The sequence below is a fragment of the Miscanthus floridulus genome, chromosome 6 (genome assembly GCF_019320115.1).
Source record: "Miscanthus floridulus cultivar M001 chromosome 6, ASM1932011v1, whole genome shotgun sequence".
Taxonomy (NCBI): domain Eukaryota; kingdom Viridiplantae; phylum Streptophyta; class Magnoliopsida; order Poales; family Poaceae; genus Miscanthus; species Miscanthus floridulus.
This window is the reverse complement of record NC_089585.1, coordinates 119,931,696-119,953,981: the sequence shown is the minus strand read 5'-3', so window position 1 is coordinate 119,953,981 and position 22,286 is coordinate 119,931,696. Positions and strand designations below refer to the sequence as shown.

General features: G+C 50.1%; 2 pseudogenes; both read right to left on the bottom strand.

Annotated features, from left to right (window-relative positions):
• Positions 1-9,284: 9,284 nt before the first annotated feature.
• LOC136461121 (uncharacterized) lies at positions 9,285-13,463 on the bottom strand (annotated as a pseudogene).
• Positions 13,409-15,976, bottom strand: LOC136459323 (CBL-interacting protein kinase 11-like; annotated as a pseudogene).
• Between the last annotated feature and the right edge of the window lie 6,310 nt (positions 15,977-22,286).

Genomic DNA, 22,286 nt, shown 5'->3' with positions numbered 1-22,286 from the left:
TCTATGACATGGGGCAGGTCGACCGTGACCACCTGCTGGATGGAATTGACCCACTCCAAGGCCTCCTCCAGCTTCACCCTAGTTTGGACGAGATCAGACTCCATCGCAAGTCCTCTCCCCCAAGAATGTCCTAGAGCTAACACTTCTACTCATCCCGAAGGATGAACTGAACCTTCCTCGGGTCCTTGAGGCAGGGCCACACCAGGTCAGTAGCCCCTAGCCTGCTGGAAGGCCTAGCTGACGATCGAACCACCGCCAGCTCCTACAATGGCGCCGATGGCTCCACCTCATCACCTGCTTCGCCATCAGAGGGGATCTCCACTACCTTGATTTCATGGGCCGCCGACAAACATTCTGCCTCTGGCCCGACCACATCTCCCTTGGCACCTCCAACTCTGATTGGGGAGGGTGAGCCATGTGGCCTTCTGCCCGACGAGGCAGGGAGCCCCGCCACCCCATCCTCTTCCACTGTAGCCGGTGGGGGAGGAGCCACAAGGGTCACCTTTGACCCAACCTCTGCTATGGTCACCGAGATCACTGCCAACACCGTTGTCGCCACCATCACCGTACTTGCGACCGGCTGTGAAGGCACCACCCCTAGAGGGGAAGAACGTGCTGCCACCACCCTGCTCTCCCCACCACTCATCATGGTGCACTACAAGGTGGGACTCTACTCCTCATGCACAGAAGTTGGGGCGACGCTCAACCCCATCAGCATCTAGCCCCTGTCAAAAGGAACAGGTCAATCGCTCAAAAACTCAACTACGAGATTAAAAGAAACAAAGAAAGCATATCGGGATGTAAGCGGTAGGGCTCTGAAGCCCTGACCCACCGGCGATGGGCCCACTAGGCAAGGACCGCTCCTAGGCTGTGACCCACGCCCCCTCACTTCGACCAGGGGGAGTCGACCCGACCGACTCCTACTCGGCCCACATGTCGTCGTGACCGCTGGCTCGGGGCGCACCGACCGAAGCAGCTGGCGGGGCATCCCCCTATTGTGGGTCATGCGCTGGGACCGGCCTCGACGATGCATGGGTGCAAGGCCACTCCTTCGACCACCTGGCCTGCCCCATCATGCTCAAAGTAGGCGGGGACAAGGTCGACGACGCCTCCAAAGAGCGCGGTGACCGCGTCCGCTTTGCCTCCCGCTCGCCGACAGCGTTCGAGCTCGCGGCGCACTTCCTTGGCGTGGGAACATCACCGTGCCTCTTCACCTCAAGCCCACTGCCGGTAGACGCGGCTATAGGATCACGACGCACCACCGAAGTCATGACCTCCCAACCCCTCTCATTCTCAGAAGAGCTCGCATCGTCCCCCACCTTCGTGGGGTCCTTCGACTCAAGCTTCGTCTCGACGTCGCTCCTATTTTCCCCAGCCTGCACACGCCGGGCGATCTCCGTCTCCTTCTCATGCTTTCGTCGAGCCTTCTCGGCTCTCTTCTTCTTCTCAACCATCGCCTCCTTCAGGGCAGCTTGCCGCGCCGCGCCCTTCGGTCCCTTCGGAAAATGTGGCCGGGACTTGTAAACTCTGAGTCCCTATGAAACAGATGACTCAAAGTCAAGATACAGGAGAGAAAAGGGGAAAAGAACACAGAATAAGGAGAGGGGAGCATACCAGTTTGGATAGCTTCATAGCGTGAAAAGGTCTGGGCTTTCCATCAAGGGTCTCTTTGGCCCTTAGCTGTAGCACCCGGTCGAGGCAACTCCAGACCTCGTCGTTAGACAGCTCCTCTGATGATGCGTGGTCGAGGTCCGTCGGGCCATTGTACATCCACATCGGCCATGTCCTTTCTGCTAGCAGGGTGACCCGATGGCAGAAGAAGGTGTGGAACACCCGCACCCCATCAAGGTCCTCCTTCACCAGCTTCCGGAGCTCCACCCCGATGATCTCCAGCTTCTTCTTCTCTCGGCTAGAAGGGCCCCACGACCAACTGTCCTACCTCTCTGGCCTCCTGCCAGTGAAAGGTGGGGACGATGCCTCCGCTGGGTTCCTGATGTAGAACCATTCCCCGTGCCACCCCTGATTGGAATCGTAGGGGGTGTATGTGGGGTAAGAGCCTGATGCGCTCGGTTTCTTCTACAGCGCAAAGCCCCCCACCGACGTGACCCTGAGCGGCTTCCCCTCCGACAATGCTCACCCAGAGAACATCTGCCGAAAGAAATCCACATGTGGCTCTATCCTGAGGAAGGCCTCACACATGGTGATGAATCCAACGATGTGCAGCACCCCAGTCGGATTGAGGTGCTACAGCTCTAGGCCCCATTCATTGAGGAGCCCACATAGGAACCAATGCGCTAGGTATCCTAAGCCATGCTCATGGAAGGTGAGGAAGGAGACAACCTCACTGTCCTAAGGTCACAGGAAATCCTCCCCTGCAGGAGCCCTCCAGTGCGCCACCTCCTTTGGCGGCAGCAACCCCTTCTCGGCGAAGGCGGCCAGCACCGACTCCCTCACAATGGATGACCTCCAACTCGACATTGCGCTCTAGATTCGCGAATGGATCTTTGAGCTTTCTCCTCTCCCTCGCTCTCCCCTTTCTTTTTCTAGGAAACACCACGGCGCACAAACGCTCTTGGCAAGAAGGAAGAAAGAGAGGCGGCAGATGGGGAATAGGCGAAGGAATGGGATGAAAACTCTCTCCCTTCCCCTATTTAAAGAGGTGGTGCAATAGTTGGGGAAACACAAGGGATTGGGGCAAAAAACCCTCTCCCTTCCCCCATTCAATGCGGATAGGAAACGACAGGACGCGCCCTAACCGATGGGACGCACCCTGCCCAACGAAACGGTGCCTAGTCAGTCAGGATGTGGCCTAGGTATGGCCCACCACTACCACATGCCAGGCATGAGAAACAAGGCACAACTACACGTAGGCGGCTCTCCGCCTTCCCAAGCGGAACATGGAAAGGCCCAATGATGGGATCTCTGCTCAGGAGAGACCAACGGGCTTCCTGAATCGATCGGACGGCTCAGGCGAATGCCAAGAGACAGGTAAGGAGCAGAGGGAGCCCTATGTGGGCCATGCCGACTCCATCACGAATGACAAGCGTGGATACCGGTCGGATATATCCGATAGGAGCTCCTCAAACCCCATCACTCGAGTCATCAAGGTAACATTACCAACCCCCACTATTTCCTTATATGATCATTCATTCATCTGCTGTCATTCATACATTCATGCAATGCATTCACACATTCATCTATGCATGCATTCATTAATTCCATACATCCAAGGCATCGCATATGTAGTCAAATGCATCACAATGCTCTGTGTTGTGTCACAAAGTGGCAGTTGCCTCATTCAACATGAGCAATGACTGACCAAGGTTTGAAGGCCGGCCCACGAAGGGCTCGAGGCCACCTCATGTCAAACAGAGCTAGGGGAGAAAATGTAGATGAGCCCTGAGTGGTCCTCGCCTAGTCTGCCCTGAGGTAGATAGGGTCATCTCAACCTTCTCGTTTGATCCTAACCTAGAGCCATGCCCATAGAATCTCCATCGAGGGGAGGCTAGCGGGCACCCGGGTTGGTCTCCAGAATGACCCAGGCATCTACCAGGACGCGGGTTAAGGAGCAGTGAAATGCCACATGAGGGCTATGCCGACCTCATCACGAACGACGGACCTAGATTTTACTTGAACATGCCCGTTAACGAGCCCACCGAGTGCGTCACTTGAGCCATCAAGGCAAGCGACATTAGCTCAGCCCCTCCGGTTGCGAGAAACCATGGACGTGGTAACGCACAAAAACTCAAACCGACCCCTATCGAGCCCATCGGGGCTCAGGGGCTCAAGATGCCCAACACCTCAGCTATGCCTAGGTCCGCGACTCTGACTCGCCTAATCCCACGACGCACCCGATGCCTAGATCCACGACTCTGACTCGCTCGATCCCTTGGTACGCCCGATGCCTAGATCCGCGACTCTGACTCACCCGATCCCTCATTGCGCACAGCACCTACATCCAAACACCTCGGCACGTTCGATGCCTATATCCGTGACTCTGGCTCGCCTGATCCCTCGGCACATCCAAACGCCTCAACACGTCCAATGCTTGGATCCATGACTCCGGCTCACCCGATCCCTCGTTGTGCACAGCGCCTGCATCCAAACGCCTTGGCACGTTCGATGCCTGGATCCATGACTCTGGCTCACCTGATCCCTCATTACGCATAGTTCCTACATCCAAATGCCTCGGTGCATCCGACGCCTGGATCCACGACTCTGACTCGCCCCATCCCTCGGTACATCCAAACACCTTAGCACGTCCGACACCTGGATCCAGGACTCTGGCTTGCCTGATCCCTCGTTGCGCATAGCGCCTGCATCCAAACACCTCGGCACGTCTGACGCCTGGATCCATGACTCTAGCTTGCCTGATCCCTTGTTGCGCCCAGTGCCTGGATCCGCGCCTCTGGCTCGCCTGATCCCTTGGCTCATCTGACACCTAGATCCATGACTCCATCTCACCCGATCTATCGGCTGTCCCTCAGCTGCGCCTGACACCTGGGTCCATGAGTCCACCTCGCTCGATCCCTCGGCTGTCCCTCAGCCACGACCAAATGCCTAGAACCATGCTCCTAGAAATGAAGGGTCAAAAACTAGAAAGAAGCTACGCCCACCAAGGTGCACACACACACGCCCGCTTATAAATACCCCCAGGCGATTCTTCCTGAATCACCCATGGGCTCGGGGGCTACACCCATGGGTGCGCTCGCATGCACCTGTCGTCAAGACAAAAAATCCCCTAGACAATTCTATCTGAATCGCCCCAGGGCTCCTGTCGGGTTTATAAACCTAGGGTCCCTCATGGACTAGCTTCCCCACAAAGGCTCGGCCCAACAGATAACGCTACCAACGACGTGCAACTCTTGGGCTGGCCAAAAAACCTAATGATAGGCCAGAAGAGCGATCCAATCTCTGACCGAAAGGCCTAGCCAAAGAGAAACGACACCCGCTTCTAACTCTAGCCCGCTGAATGGTCCTTGTATAGTTTTGGTAATTGAGTCACAACCTAGGTGGACTAATTGTATTTATATGAGATACACATGTGATTAGTCCATAGGTATATGTGTGTGAGCAACATATGCCATGAAGGTGAAAATGGTGTGGAGATATTGTAAAGCTCACACATGTGATGACGAAGGAGCTCATTGCAAATGAGACATAACATTGAGTCATATGATCAAGGTAGAGAAGATCAAGACATGACTTGGCTTGATGGACTGGTTGCAAGCGTGAAGGGCAAGTTGGAGGCTGTGGAGCGATGGACCGCGTGGCGGTGAAGCTTAAGCAAGACTTGGCTCCGATGGACGAAGGCAACGGTGAAAAGCAAGTGAAGTCAAGATCGATGAACCAATATGATTATGTGATGATATGAAGTGAATCATATCATTGTTGATCATGTTGGTGCATGTGTTGCATCAATATTGGAGGAGATGGAATGGAATGTGCAAGGCAAAGGTATAACCTAGGGCATTTCATTTCACAGGTCATAGGTGTGTAGAGAAGTTTATGACCGAATTTAGGATAGATGGCCGTACTATCAAGAGGGGCAAACTTGTTTACATATCGGTCATCTAGTGCCACTCGAGTGATCTAACTTTGCATCATCGCTAGGATCGAGTGGCGTGGCAAGTTGAGTGGCTAATCCTTTGGAAAATGATCGTGAAAATACTAACACACATACACATGGTGGTGTACACTTGGTGGTGTTGGCATATTTGCAAAGGAGATGAAGTTGAAGTTGATGTGGATCAACTCAGCGATGAAACAGAGGCGAGAAGGGTTTGAAACTTCACTGGCGGAGTGTCCGCCTGTAGAGTATGGATAGTCCAATGGTGCCACCAGCGCCCTATACAGAAAAGATAGGGTTTCACAGAACTAATCAGATGCTGGCCTCGGTAGGACCGATGCGTCCGGTCAGTGGCAGCAGTGAGTGTGTGGTCTCAGTCTCGTGATCGGACGCTGGCACAAAGAGTGACCGGACGCTCAGGGTCTGTGTCTGGTCAGTGCTAACGTATGGTGATGTAGGTGGCACTGGAGTTAGGCGCGCAGGCGTAGAGCGATCAGACGCTAGTCTGCGTCCGATCACAAAACAGAGGCTCGGGGAGCTCTCTAGAAATGACTGGACTCAGGCGCAGCAGTGTCTGGTCATTCACTGTGCAGCGTCCGGTCGCAACTTAACCATTGAGATCAGGCGGCTCCAGTTGAACGCAGAGTGACACATGGACGGCATAGAGAGACCGGACGCTGGCAAAGTGCGTCCGGTCGATCTGACTGAAGCGTCTGGTCGTCCCAAAATTTGCCTAGTGAAGGGGTAACGGCTAGTTTAGCCCATGGAGCTATAAATAGAAGGTGGTCTCGGCCATGGCTTGGGCTAAGCACCTCGGGGGACTTTGTGTCCATGCTTATGAGTGCTTGGGAGCCCTCCATCTCACATATGCTTGATAGTGACCATTCAATTATGTGAGAAAACGATTCTAGTGCGATTGCATCGTGAGGTTGCATCAAGTGGCACTAGGTGATCGAGTTGCAAGCCGGTGGTGCTTGTTACTCTTGGAGGTTGCCACCTCCTAGATGGCTTGGTGGTGGTCTCCGTCGAAGCCCGCAAGAAGCTTGTGCGGTGCTCCGGAGAAGAGCTTTGTGAGGGGCATTGTGCTTGCCCCACGGGAGCCACGAAGAGCAACTCTAGTAAAGCGAGATGCAAACGGCGACAAGTGGTCTGGCCGGGTCAAGTGCTAGAGTTTGTGGTAAGCACTCCACGTGGGAGAGTGTGACTTGCGGGTCACCACTAGCAAAAGGACCGACGGCAACCTTGAAGCTTGTCTCAACGGGGACTAGCGTGTTGGCAAGCACGTGAACCTCGGCATAAAAATCATCGTGTCATCCTTGTATTCTCGTTGGTTTGCAACCTCGTTACACAAGCTTGTAATTATTTTTATATATATTGTGCTTGTGTAGTTGCTCTTGTAATTAGTTTGCTTGTATAGCTCACTAGTTACTTTCTTGCTTGTGTAGCATAGAAGTAGCTCCCTTGTGTGACTAATTTGGTTTGTGTAACCTTGTTAGTCACAATGCTTAGTTTGTGTAGCTAAGTATTTGTGCTCTCTAATTTGGCATTGGTTGTCTTGTTATTGAGCATTGCTAGTAAGCCTAGGTGGCTTTGTGCTTTTGCATACTAGAATGTGTAGGAGCTCCCTCAGTGCTTGAAGTACTAGTGGCATAGGTTTGTATGACCTTGCTTTTAGAATTGGTTAGGTGAGCTCTAGCTAGCCCGACACCTTAATTGCTTAATTATAATCTTTGCAAGGTGCTAGAGAATATAGATAGAGGGGTGTAGTCTTGGCTAGACCGATAGATTTAATTCCGCACTTATTTTGATTAGAAGGCGCGATTAAGATTTAGAAACGACTATTCACCCCCCTCTAGTCGCTATCTCGACCCTACACCTGCCTCTCTGACTGGATGGCCTCGCTTCCAACTCTGGCCCGCCTCTCCAACCAGAAGGCCTGGCCGAGGAGGAACAACTCTCGCTTCCGACTCTGGCCCGCCTCTCCGACCAGAAGGCCTGGCCAACAACGCTTCTGACTCCGACCCGCTTCTCTGATCGGGGATACACTGAACCCCTGCTTACAGCTCTTCTCCGACTGACGCAGTCGGAGCCGACTAGGACCAACCGACCGGGGACGCCCGCTCAGTGAGGACTAGGAAACGAGCGGAGCAAGTAAAGCAGGACGCTCAAGTCAACCGCAAAACCAAGGACCGTACCCTGTACACCTGCAAGATAGTACCAACAGGACATGCCAGAAGGGGGCCCTGCAACCTTCCAGGCATGCTAGAACCCCAGCAGTGTTGTGGCCGCCGACATTTGCCCTACAGTATTGTGGGTGCCATCAACTCTCATACCAGACAAACACGGTAAGACTCACCCCACATGCCTCTAGACATCAACAGTGTTGTAGGCGCCATCATTTGCTCTACATGGAGAACACAGTAAAAACCTCTCACATGCGTCTAACATCAACAGTGTTATGGGCGCCTATAATCATCTTGTACCCGACGGCATGGGCAACAAGACTTAGTAGTATATGTACTCTCTCTCTCTCTCTCTCGCTTGTAAGGCTGTCCTCTTCATCTATAAAAGGGGATGCGCTCTCTCCCAACAGGAGGATCAGTGGATAACTCAAACAACATTCACACAATCCGAACGATCGAGGATCCCAACAAACAACAGACGTTCGAACACTTAGCACATAGCGGAGCTCCCATCACTCTCGGCCCTTCAGACCAGAGTCCGACTGGACCTCTTGCACCCCCCATCTTTCTCCCTTCCGTTTGTAACCTCACAGCAAACTTCGAGCACCTGAGCTCAGGAATAAAGTCATCGACCGACTCAGACTGGACGTAGGGTACGTTGCTTGAACCAGTATAAACCATGTGTCATTAAGTGCTAGGCCACATCCGATCACAATGTACGGCAAAACTATAAATATTTACGTGTTGGTCATTTTCTGCACCGACACCCCACCCCCCTTCTAAGGCCGTCAGAGATTCATTCCATAACCCGACGGAACCCTAACCCTAACGCCACTGTCGTCTTCTTCCTTTCCTCTCCAGTGGGGCGCGGGCGCGGGCACGTGGGCATGATCATGTGGGAGAGGGAGAGGGAGAGGGTGGGCCAGCCCACATCGCGCCATCCACGCTCCACGCGACGATCACGTGTTTGTGTTTCCCTTTTCCGGAGGAATCCGTCTCCTTTGAAATTCCTAAGAATTCCTTTGAACCAAAAAACGAGCCTTAAGAACTCAGTAACCACAGACCAGAAAGAATGTTTCAGCCAACTAGAAAAAAGCAATATTAGGAAGCCTTACAAACAGGTAGAGGGGAAAAATAGAAAGAATGCGGTTCAAGTAATAAGCCAATCGTACTCATGAAAAAAAAGTGAATTCCTAAAGTTGTCGTAAGTCATTATTTTTTAAAATTTGATTGAATTCATAGAAAAAAAACATAAATATTTGTGGCACCAAATGCATTAATAAATAAGGACTTATTTCCTCCGTTCTAAATTATAAGTCATTTAGTTTTTCTAGGTACATATGTCTAGATACATGGCAATCAATATACCTAGAAAAAGCAAAACGACTTCTAATTTGGAACCAGCAAAGTATCAGAGAAGGGTATCCGGACTGAGTGCCAAATGCAGTAATGAAAAAAGTTACTGCTGGCACTCTACACCATGTACTCTACCACAGGAAGAATTGCGCCAGTTCCCACCAAACAGCCAAAGACTAACGATTGACGTAATGGTCGACGAAGACCTTGAGCACCAATCGAATGGCAGCCAGAAGCGCCGGCAGGGGAAAAGCGAGAGCGACACCAGCAACGCCGATCTCGATGACTCCTCCCACTCCAGCCTCAGGCATGTGAAGTGGGATTGCCAGACGGCTCAAGCTTGACAGAACCATGAAAGCCATAGTGATCTGTCCCCATGAAAGCCGTATAGAGTCCAGTCATTAGAGTGAACCCCGCGGCGGCAACGATCCGGAAGGTGAAATCCAGCGGTGAGCTCTCCTCTCGGGGTTGACACGCCGAGAACAGCTTCACCACGTAGTACAGGACAATCGTGACGGCGTCCGGGAAGAAGGAGAGCACGACGAAGCCGTCCAGGAACTCCACCGAGACGACCAGCGCCATCATCGCCAGAGCGGCCAACACAGCACTCCTGAGCCTCTCGACGACTCTGACGAGAACCTTCCGCACCGGGCCAGATGGATACACGGGCGCGTTCTACAAGAGCGCGTGGCCCATCATTCAGGAGGACCTCGTGGCAGTGATCCAGGCTTTCTCTTCCGGGGATCACAGAGGTCTGGACAGGCTAAATAACGCAATCATCGTCCTCCTACCGAAGAAGGCGGGAGCATCCAGCCCGGCTGACTTCAGGCCGATTACAATGATACACAGCTTCGTAAAATTGGTCTCCAAGATCCTGGCGCTGAGGCTTGCACCAAGGCTAGATGAGTTGATTGACAAAAACCAAAATGCCTTCATCCGTGACAGGACTATTCAAGATAACTTCAAATACATCCAGCGCGCTTCCGTGCTCATTCGGAAGAAGAAGGTCCCAATGCTCCTCCTGAAACTCGACATCTCAAAGGCATTTGATACTCTCTCCTGGCCTTTCTTGTTGGAACTCTTGCAAGCAAGGGGCTTCGGCCGGAACTGGTGCAGATGGATCGCCGGTCTGCTATCCACGGGGTCATCCAGGATAAGCTTCAACGGTCACCTTGGGCCACCGATCAAGAATCTCATAGGAGTGCGCCAAGGTGACTCATTATCTCCGATGCTTTTCATCATCGCCATGGACGTGCTTCATAAGATGTTTGCCAAGGCGTCCAGAGACGGAGTCTTGCGCCCAATGCAGCTGCAACAGATCAAGTACCGATGCAGCCTCTACGCCGATGATGTGATCCTTTTCATAAGGCCATCAGCGCAAGAAGCAAGGGCCGTAAAGGAGATACTCCGAGTGTTCGGGGAAGCCTCAGGTCTCATGACCAACCTGTCCAAGTGCTCTATCACCCATATCTTCGGTGGCGAGGAGGCGCTCGAGGAGATCGTCACCATCCTCGGTTGCCAAGTCAAAGAATTCCCAATCCGTTACTTGGGGCTTCCACTAAGCACCAAGAAGGCCACCAAGGCGGAAGTCCATTCAATCGTTGAGGCAGTAGCAAGGAAGCTCTCACCCTGTCATGGATCGCTTATGGCCAGGAGCGAGAGACCGGTGTGGATCAAGTCGGTTTTCCGAGCCGTGCTGATCTATTCGATGATGGCAGACAGCCCTCCACCTTGGGCGAGGAAGGAGATAGACGCCATCTGCAGGAAGTTCCTGTGGGCTAGTGGCGACACTTCGGTGCGTGGAAAATGCATGGTGGCCTGGGACACGGTTTGTAGGCCAACGGAATTGGGAGGACTCGGGATCACCGATCTCAGGCTGACCAGGCTACGCACTGCAGTCTCGCTGGTTATGGCTACAAAGGACCGATGACTCGCGCGCTTGGAGCGAGCTGCCGATCAGCACAGAACCGCAGGTCAGAGAGTTCTTCCGAGCATCCACGTTCACGATCCTGGGTGATGACACAGCGATGCTATTCTGGGACGACAGGTGGCTCCAGGGTTCAGCGCCGTCGGACATCGCTCCAAACTTGGTGCAGCTGATCCCAAGGAGAACAAGATCAAGGCTCACCGTTCACCAAGGAATCACAGATAGGCAATGGACGCAAGGGATCAGGGGAAGCATGACCTCCGCGGCAATTGCTGAGTACCTGGATCTCTGGGAAGCTACCGCCAACATGGTGTTCAGTGATCAGGCGGACAAGACGGCTTGGAGGAGGACGCCCGATGGCAAGTACATCGCCAAGTCTGCTTACAAGATGCTCCACGCAGGCTCCATTCCGTTCTGAGGACATTCGCCCATCTAGAAGACATGGGCGCCACTGAAAGTGAAGATCTTCCTATGGCTTGCGTTCAAGCGACGCCACTGGACGAACGATCGACGCGCAAGGCATGGGTTGGAGGCTAAAGAGGAGTGCTATCTCTGCGATCAGGCTCCGAAGACAATCGACCACATCCTATGCAATTGGCCTTACGCACGAGAGTTGTGGTTCAACATCTGCCGCACCCTCGTTGCCACTGGTGGCTGGTTCCCTGCTGGCCTGGTGGAGGAGCATGCGAACAAGCTGGCAGGGCCAACAGAGGAAGGGTATGGACTCCCTAGTTGCGCTGACCTGCTAGCAACTATGGAAGGAGAGAAACGGCCGATGCTTCAGGGAGGCCTCGACCACAGTACCCGATCTTCTAAGCTTCATCAAGGCGGAAGCGGGTCAATGGGTCAAGGCGGGGAGGGTAATCCGCCGAGCTTTCAGTGTAATCTTAGTTTCTTTCTTCAACCGGTCTCTCGTAGATGTGCAGACCTTTTCCTTCTTAATGCAATGATACGCAACACTCTTGCATATTTGAGAAAAAAAATGTTGTCCGGGAGACGCGCCAGCGGCATGGCGCACACCATCATTGCGATCAGGGAGAGCGTCGAGGTGGCATAGCACGCAGCGAGGTCCAGGGGCGGGTCACGCTTGACCTGCTTACTGCCTGGGGTTTTCAGGTAGCCAAAGACTATGCCCCCCTGAAGAGTGAAAGAGACAATGGTGCCAACTGTGGCCAGATCAAAGGTGACCTTCATGGCCGCGTCGTACCTGCTGCCAAGCTCCGAGCTGGGTTCCTCCCGCATCCATGCTCCAGCACTCACGGCCGCACCGACAAGCAACACCACCGGCCCAAGAACTGACAGCAACATGTCGCTTCGGTTCGTCACGATGAGGAGGATTGTATCAGCCACGATTAGCATCCCACCGGTGACTGCAACGAGGATGGTGAGAACCCAGCACCAGATACGGCCCCACCGGCCATACTGGTACACGAAGAACTCAGACATCATTAGAACCACAGCACACAAGAAGGTCATGAATATGAATAAGCCCTCGTCGACGAGGAGGCTGCTGAGGGGAGCTTTGTTGTGGCTTGTGGTCGAGTAAAGGGTCTTCATGTCCTTGTAGCTTGCTAGCGCCGCCGTGACGAACACCATGATGGCCGACAGGACAGTCTGGTAAAAAGTTTTTATTCGGTCAGATTCTGATTTCACCAGGTCAGATGCGGGGTTCTCAACGATCGATCCATTTCCAATGCGGGGTTCCTCTTCGATGTCCATGGACATGGATTCCTGCACAGAACGACCGCAAAAGGAGATTACTACTTGGACACAAGGCAAAGTTCCCTAAGCCTGACGGGGGAAGGGGGTTACAAATCTGTAATGTAAAGTAGATTTCCATTACCCTGGCACAACCAAACAATCATGCCCCACATTGAACTCTGGGTTCAAAGTGCAGAAATGAAAGAAACAAAACTTACTAAGGTTTGCTATATGTTTGAGAATATACAAGCAGCACATGAAAAGTACTAGGAGATAATACTTGCATAATGATGGTGAAAAATTCAACAGCTAAAACAGATCTAGAAATCCACAACAAAATCCTAGAAAGCACCCCACAGATCACATGGTAGTTTACCCGAAGTGGCTGTTCTATTTCTGCAGCTATGCTCATATGGCCAACAGAGACCGGATGCAGCTCAGCCTCCACACCAGCTGGACGAGGAAGATGGAGGGCACTCCTGAACGAGATAGAACAATGTGTAGGGAATTAGAGTGACCCGGAGCTATAAACAGAGAATATGGTGCCACTGAATATAGTACCTGGGAGCAGTAGACTTGCAAAGTCTTCTATGACCACATCTAAGCAGAGCTGAATCATTGCCCGGTCATCCCACATAATACACCAAAACAAGGGTCAGTCAGATTTTTCATTTGACCAGCACAGCGAATCAGTGTTGGCTATTAACTGCTTCTTTGATGGGAACATGTCTGGATGGCTTTGTATGTCTCCAGGAGGAGAGACGTTCCTCTGCAGGACAGCAAGTGTACTACGATCTGTTTGGAAGAGGTTACTAAATCATTTCAGAGCACGAATATCTCAAGAATTTCCATCTCCCTCAAAAAAGTCTCAACCATTTTTGTTATCCTAAGTTATTCGTGATCCACACGTATTTCTCTATAAAAAACAAAAACAATGGCAATTTACAACGAAATTTTATGCCTATATGTGTCACATTTGCTTAATTTGCAGATATCAGCAATCCAGAGAAAGCAAAATAAAAACAGAACAGATAGATGCATTTGGTACAGGAAGGGTAAACTTTCGGATTGCAAGGTGAAAGGAGAAATATGGTAAATGACGCGAGTTGAGCCTAACTCAACACTCAACTACTGATATTGTACTTGCAAATCCTTTCTTTTTGTCAGGACCTTTTTTTCTTCTTCTTCTTTTTTTTGGCATCTGCAGTAAGCAAACCGACGTGTGATTGTGCGAAGAATTTTCGCCACATTATCTACCTACTAATCAACCACATGGCAATTAGCAAGGCCTCAATCCTATGAAATACAGAGCACTATGAGAGGGAACCAAATCTCCAGCGACAAACTTAGAATAAGATCATAACAGAAAACGCCAAAGCCCACAGCAATAAATCTGCTCATAGCAGTGATAGTACAGGAAACCAATCATGAAGACTTTTTAGTCATCAAAATTCATACAACTCGATAGTGCTGGTCAATGAATATTATTCTTTCCAAAATTTTGGTTTAACATCGGATGTATGATGTATTCTATCATTTCAAACTGAAATACATATACATGGCATTTCTGCACTAAATACAAGCATACAGCTTTACAATTCCAGAAGAAATAAAAAAGGCAGAACAAAGAGTAAAAACCAGAATAGAACTATGAACTATGGCTGAGAGGGGCATATGAATTACCAGCTGGCTGTTAGAGCTAGTTATTTTGTTCCTCTAGAGCAATTGGCGTTTGCAACTGTTCCAACTGTTCTTGTTGTGGCAGCTGCTCTGCTTGCTCTGGGGCAGTTGGTGATTTCAACTGGTCAAGTGGTAGTGATGGCAATGTGGCTTCTAACAAGTCTTGCCCCTCTTGCTGAGGCAATGATGGTCGCATGGCTGCGGTGGTGAAAATAGAGACTGTGGTGGTTGTGAGTGCTGGTGTTGATCATCTTGCCCAACCCAAACAATATCCTTCAGTGCTGGCCTTATCTCCTCTTTCACTAGCTTTTGATACTCCATCGTGTCCCCATTGGTCTTTTTCAACTCAACTAAGAGCAAAGAAGGGGCAACCTCCAAAATCTCTGCATCAAGCTCAAGCACACCCTTCTTTCCTTCCTTTGGAGCTGCCAATTTCAAGATCCCATTTTCTTTCTTCTTGACCTTCAGCTTTAAGCGTTTGGAAAGCTCCTTTAGCTTTGTAAATACTGTTGTTACAGGCTGTCTGGTAGTAAATCTCTCTTCCCTGCGACCATACTTATCCTCAAAAAACCCAGAAAGATTAAAACCTGTTGAGAGAGAGATGATGTCAAATGCATTCAAGTTTGGGAGGCTTAATGGCCCTTGATTTCCCTCGGACGTACTGCACTCTGTTGAGCCAGAAGTTGTACCTTCACCTGTACAAGTATTCTCGCTTGTTTCGGCCTCATTTTTCTTTGCATGTACTTCAACCGGTTTTCTGTACCAAGCACTCCTCTTTATCCTCGAGATAGAAATTCTAGTGCTTGGATCTGGATCGAGGATTTTATATAGCAGATCCTTCAGCTCAGTTGAGAAAATGCGAGGGCATCTAAACTCGGCTCTGGAAATCTTCCTGTACATCGCTATCAAATTCGTGTCATGGAAAGGAAGGTAACCAGCCACAAGCACAAAAAGAATTACTCCACAAGACCATATATCTGCCTTTGCACCATCATAACCTTTTCTGCTCAGCACTTCAGGAGCAACATAAGCTGGAGTTCCACATGTGGTATGCAGGAGACCATCTTGCCTCTTGGACTCAGCTAGAGCACTCAGACCAAAATCTGAGACTTTAAGGTTTTCGTTCTCATCAAGTAGAAGGTTTTCGGGCTTCAAATCACGGTGATAGACACCTCGACTGTGGCAATAATCAACAGCACTGATCAATTGGTGGAAATATCTCCTCGCAGCATCCTCACTGAGCTTTCCCCCCTTAGCAATTTTGTTGAAAAGCTCACCACCTTTAGCATACTCCAAAACAAAATAAATCTTGCTCTTGCTAGCCATAACCTCAAAAATCTGAAGAACATTTGGATGCTTCACTAACCTCATTATTGAAATCTCCCTCTTTATCTGCTCCATGAGCCCAACCTTCATGACCTTGTCCTTGTTAATCATCTTTATGGCAACAGCTTGGCTAGTAGTAAGATTACGAGCGTAAAAGACCTTTGCAAAGGTTCCTTGTCCCAGCTGTTTACCGATTTCATAACATCCCATCAAAATTGTCCTCCTCACATCCATCGTATCAAACTATACAACAACAGTATAATGAAGCACCACACCACTTATGAAAGAATGTAGAAGATTTTAATCGTCGTCTCCAAGGTAATGGCCAACAAATATAAAGGGCTTCAATCTACTGTGCTTTAAATCATTGAAGAGAAGAACAGTATCAGCATGGAGCCCATGCTCATGAGAAGCCAACAATATCTGCTTGAACAGAGGTAGAATCTTGTTTGCGCAAAAGATTTTCCTGCTGTTTTGCAAGCACATTTTTCAGCATTCCCAAGTCTTCTTCCTCAACAGTCTACAGGTTTAAAACTGCCAATATGAACAATTTGATTAGGATATATAGACATAGATGTAGTGTAGTGACAATCATGATTTCTGGTCAGATGTTAAACAGGTACTTTACTGACTAGGGAACAATTCGGTGGTGTTTGGATATTAGGATATGAGGATGGGACAGGAACATACAAATAAATGAGTGGCTAAGATTAAATAAGGTGTAAAGAACGGACGACTAGGATTGTATATCTCCTGTACCTGATTGTATATCTCCTGTACCTGTCCCTATCCCTAGAAAAACATCTTCTTAGTGGTTGTTTTCCTGTACGGCTGTGCCGTCTAGAGGATGCTGGCCCCTCATATCACAACCCCTCGGGATCTTCTGATTCTGGCCGCGCAGGACGCGTTTCTTTTGGCGGCGCGCTCCGCGCTTCCGCGACGGCGACGCAAGTGGGCGGCCGTGGTCGATGCCCACCGTCGTGGTGACGGTTGACGGGTTGAGGGAGGGAGTGGACGCTTATGCCCCTGAGGCCCTGACGCGAGGGACCTACTGTCTACGGGTCGGTGTGTCATAGACAGGCGAGTATCGATTGCTCTGCTCGTGGGGACAGCATGCACAAGCCTGCTACTCCCCAAGAGGTTCAGACGGCCGGCGAGAGATACAGCGGCCGTTGACGGGGGCGGAAAAGCGAGGGTGCGAAGCGATGGAAGCATGAGGAGCTGATAAAACAAAAGGGCAATGGCGTTCGAGGCATGAGCTATCGTGCACGCCACCTCACTGGACGGACGAGGCGCTGCGCCGCGCCGCCCCGCGCGCTTTCCCGTGTCCCGCGGCCGCGCCCCGCGCCCCGCGAGGCGTATGCGTATCATTGCCGTGGCCCGGTGCGCTGGCGCCAGCCGGGGCGTCGACAGGTGTGCCGGCCGGCGCCTAATTCACGGACGCCACGTCCGTGTGCGGTAAGATGGGCCGTCCTCTTTTGATGGTCAATTGAGGTTCGTCCCCGTAGGCGCGTAGCGATAGAGCTACTAGCTGCTAGCGCAGCAACGATTACGACGCCTTCGGTTGTTTTGGGCGGGCCGTTGCTAACTTTCCGTGGCAGCTACTGAGCTTCCAAAGCTTCGCCAATCACCTCTCGCTTGCCTTGCGAGTTGCGACGGGGGCACTCCTACTCGCGGCCTCGCAAAACAGGGCACCAGGTTGCCCTGACCGATCACGTTCGCGGTTCGCCAGTGTCAGGCTGGAGCCTGCGTCCACGGCACCGATCTCCAGCTTCTGGTACATCATCACATTCCATGATAGCGACGACGTCTTTGTCCTTGCTGCCAGGGTGTGTCTGCCGGCCAAAAAAAAAAAGAATGCTATGGCCACGAGGACGACGATAGCAAAGAGCAGCACGGCCAAGGGCCAATCTCATTATCTCGATACGGTTCTAGTGAGCCCAACCCACGTCAAGCTGTAGAGGTGGTCGGACCCAAAGCTCCCCGGGCACACCACTACAGCAGGTGGCAGGGGCAGCCCTGTTTCTGGATGAGCAATCTTCACTTCAGCGCCCCATGAAAGACGGCCCACGGATCCAACTCGCGCGCTTTCTTCCTCTCAAACAGCACGGCAGAAACCGGGCTGTAGTCTCTGAGGGGTAGTGGCTGGCCCGTGCCTTGGCCAGCGGTGGCTTCGGCGCCGTCATTAGTATTGGCCATTTAGCCTAGCCCATTAGGTGGCCCAACCGGCCAACCCACGCCAACGGGGACCAGGAGCGAGCATCTGTTGAACACGCCCAATATGATGGCGTTCTTGGTGCCGCTCAGCTTCATCACTTCATCAGCATCCGCAGCACACAGTTACCGAACCAACTTACAGAGAGATAAGAATAGCTGGATCGAGCTCTGCAGCTGCTTAGTCGTGCTGCCAAGTGCCAATATATTGTCGCTGCGGCCTTTTAACTGGGCTTCAAGCTGAGAAGAGAAAGGGATGCATCTATAGTTGATTAATGAAACCAGCATAATAGGCTGCAGTTTCAGAACAGCGAAAAACAGTTCTATAGATCAATGGATGGAGATTAACGTGCAGGAGAAGGCGGGCGGACGGAGATCAGTACGTGGGACTTGTTTAATTACGATGAGCATTGCATGCTGAATGCAGGAGATGCATGGACGGACGAAGATCAGTGGAACTTGTTTAATCAGGATGAGCATTGCATGATGAATTAAATATGCAGCATGAGAAGCTAGGAAAATTCTGTAGAAGATTTTACGTACGTAAGCATTTATGCCTAAAACTAAAAAAGAATGTAGTCACAAATCAAATATCCAAATAAATTTTGATTACATTCTCCAAAACAAGACCCCTACCTCGATATATAGAAAATACTTCATCAACGAACATTTCATACGAAGACGTGACATTTTCTTTGTTAAGCACCCCCCCCCCCCCCCCCCCCACCCCACCCCAAAAAAAACCCCAAGAGAGATCGATGTTCTACATTTAGAATAACAATATTGTATATTCAGAAATAAAATCATAGATTTTAGTGAATAGTATTATATAATATTAGTGTCTAGTGTTAGAAAATAGAAACATTTTATGCATAATAGTGAAGGACCGGAAACGGCGACCAGAGGGGGATGAATGTAAGCCTCAAATTTCTTTCGAAATATTTGGCCGTTGTCCCAAAATCAAACTCCAAAAGCAAACGCACGCGAGAACGATAAGAACACGAGCCAACCGGTGGTTGGGTACCTCCAGTGATGACCAAGAGGCACAGTGGAACAATCGAGAACCGACGGAAACAAGTGCTCGAAGGAACGAGAGAAAACTGCCAACATTGCACAGGTGCGGATTGTCTGAGCCTCAACCACGGACTGTCTGCAATCGGAACCCCGGACAGTCTGATGTCCAACCTCAGACAATCCGGCGGCAAAGGTGACAAAAACCAACCGACTGAAACAGCCCCTGCTCAGTGCTGAAACGTGAACCGGACTGCCCGCGATGAGGTCCCGGACTGTCCGGCGTTCAAAACTCCGAAAACGAACTAGCTGAAACAGTTCTAGACACACTTCAGCAGCAGCCCCGAACTGTCTGCGGGTAGGCCCGGACTGCCCGGCGTTCAGAGCATCAAAACATGATCAAAAGAAGACCTTCTGCTCGCGACTGTCCGGGGGTCAGGGGTGGACTATCCGCAGGTCGCGAAATCAGCACGAACAGAGTCGCCCGAAAATCGTGCGGAGCAAGGAAAAACCCGATTTGCGGCCAAATCAAAACCAATTGCCATCAAATTTTAAGCACATGCTCACAAAGGCAATAGGTGAGCTACCCCTAAGAGATCATGGCTCAATTTGAAGCCAATCAATGGGAAATCAAGAAACTCCGAAGAACACAGGTTTTCCAACCCTAAAGCTTGATTCGCCCTGATCTATGAACTTGTGAGGAATTAGATGAAATCCTTCGGTGGAAAGACTCAACTCACATCCTAGTTCATCTTAGTGTAAAAGGAACGAATCAAAACGGTCTCAAAACGACGAATCGAACCACACAAGACAAGGGGGAAAGGGAGAACGCGAAGAACACAAACGCGATTCACAAGAACATCTCACAAATCAAATCCTGAAGAATACGAGGAGGTTAGGGCCTCCATTCCCGCTGCAATCTTTGGTTCTTACACAAATTCTCCAATTTGTGGACCTCTCTCACAAGAAAACCTAAGAGGAGGGGGGAAACCTAGAGAAGGATGAAGCAAAAATAAAAGAGGTGAAGGAGATGGGAGCTCCCCCATCCTATTTAACAGGGCTATTACACAATCCTAGTTTTGCCCCTAGATATTTTGAGTTGAACCATTTAACCCGAGGGCGTTATGGCTCAACCCGAGGTAATCTTCATCCAACAGTCACCGTGTCCTTTATGAGATAGCTTCGCCTCGACACGAACTCCTCGATACCATCACGTGTCGTCCGTTCCTCCTTAGAACCTCCGCCTGGGTTTTGAGGCCCAAACCCGTGAAACCGGCCACCGATGGTTTTGAGGCCCAAACCACCAAACCGCCCATGAGTAGCGTACTCCATACGCGTCTGAAAGGACATAGGATGTCGTCTAGAGGGGGGTGAATAGGCGTTTCTAAAAATTGACACCTTTAAATGCGGAAACGATTAGTAAAGAGAGTTTCCAAAATGGAAACTCCAAATTAAGTGTAGTACCACCCCTCACAAGTTTGCCACAGAGTAAACAAGGTATAAAGAATATATATAGAAGTTACAACCCTACAATACAAAGTTAGAACAGAGAATAAATATTTTCTATACTGAGCTCTAATACCGGACATGTCCGGTATGCACGATTTCTACAGATCAGCCCCAAACTTGCTCCTTTTGATTTCTATCTTCAAACCAAACCGCAGGCACCTACTAGAGATGACAATATACATAGAGAGCCTGCACAAGAGCTAGAGCAACACAAATATCAAATGAAATGTGAATTGAGACATGATATTTGTTTTACCGAAGTTCGGACTCGTTCGAGTTCTACTCTCCATTGAGGGGGCTGCGGGCAACCCAGTGAAGGTCAGCCCTAGAGGATACCACGAAGGTCACTCTAGTCAGAGTCTTTTCCAACTCCTTTTCCTCCTTCCACTAGTTGATTCTGAGGCGGCGGAATCGACCGTTACAAACTTTCCATGGCACACCACAATCTCTTGGGTGCTCTCCGATGATGCCTAACCGTCTAGGACCAAAGAGTCCAGGAGTAACAAATGCGAATCACGAGATTGACAATATACACAAGTGCTCAAGTGGTTGGATTGCTCTTTTTTTGAATTTCACTCAACCCACAATTGGATTTGGCAAATTTGATCAATCACACACTAAGAGAGGGTTGGGAGAGTTGGCAAGGCTAAAAAACGTGTGTGTATATCAACAGAATCAGCAGCCTCCAAAGGTGGAGGCTTGGGGGTATTTATAACCCCCTTGGAAAAACTAGTCGTTTTATAGCCGTTGTCATACCACATACCAGACACGTCTGGTATGACTTACACTGCATCAATAATAATTAAGTTATAGTGATGTTGTGAGGCGTCAGAACTCCTGATGAATGCCGGAACTCCCGACCATCGGAACTCTCGACTCACGTCGGAGCTCCTGACCCTCAGCATATTCGAAAACCATGTAACTGAGTTAAGGTATGTGAGGTGTCGGAACTCCTGACACATGCTAGAACTTTCGACCGTCGAAACTCCTGACTCTCAAGGCATTTGAAAACTAGCCGTTGGCCTCTGGTCGTCCATACCGGACACGTCCGGTATGACCACCACAGTGAACTCTCCAAGTTAGTTAAAGCGTGAGACGTCGGAACTCACGGCCATTGCCGGAACTCCCGACAAACCAACCCAAGAACAATAATTTTACCATTGCTGGGCAAATACCGGACATGTCCGGTATGAATACCGGACACGTCCAGTATTGCCGTACCAGCAAGGAATCAGTTAGCTCTTTTGTCTCTCAAATACTCAAAACTCATATGGGTTGGCTTGAGCACTTATGAAACATTATCTATCAACATGATGCATCCCTCTTAATAGTATGGCATACCTATTAAACTCAAGATTAAAGGAAAAACGAATTTATACCGCCTGAGTTGACCTCTTTTGAATTAATGCCATCTCTTTCAATCTTCATCAAGTAAGGGTGCCAACATGTTGATATTGATCTTGTCACTTGAGCATAGCCATCTTGAGCATGTCACTTGATTTCATTCATCAAATATGAATAACTCCAAATGCATCAAGTCACTTCAAACACTTTGTCCAATATAGATTTGATCCTCCACATTAATATGACCATCGTAGCTTGATTAGTACCTCAACTAAATGCAAGTACTTCCTTCTTCACCCTAGCTAGGTTCTTTGGCCGCCAAGCCATCGCTTGCCCTTCACCCTTGCTTAGTACCTCGAAGTCTTTCCTTGCTATCTTCACCATCTCAAGCCATCAAGTCACATCTTGTGTTGAATCAATCATTCATTTGTATTATTATCTTTTTCATTTCAATTTAGCAAGCTTC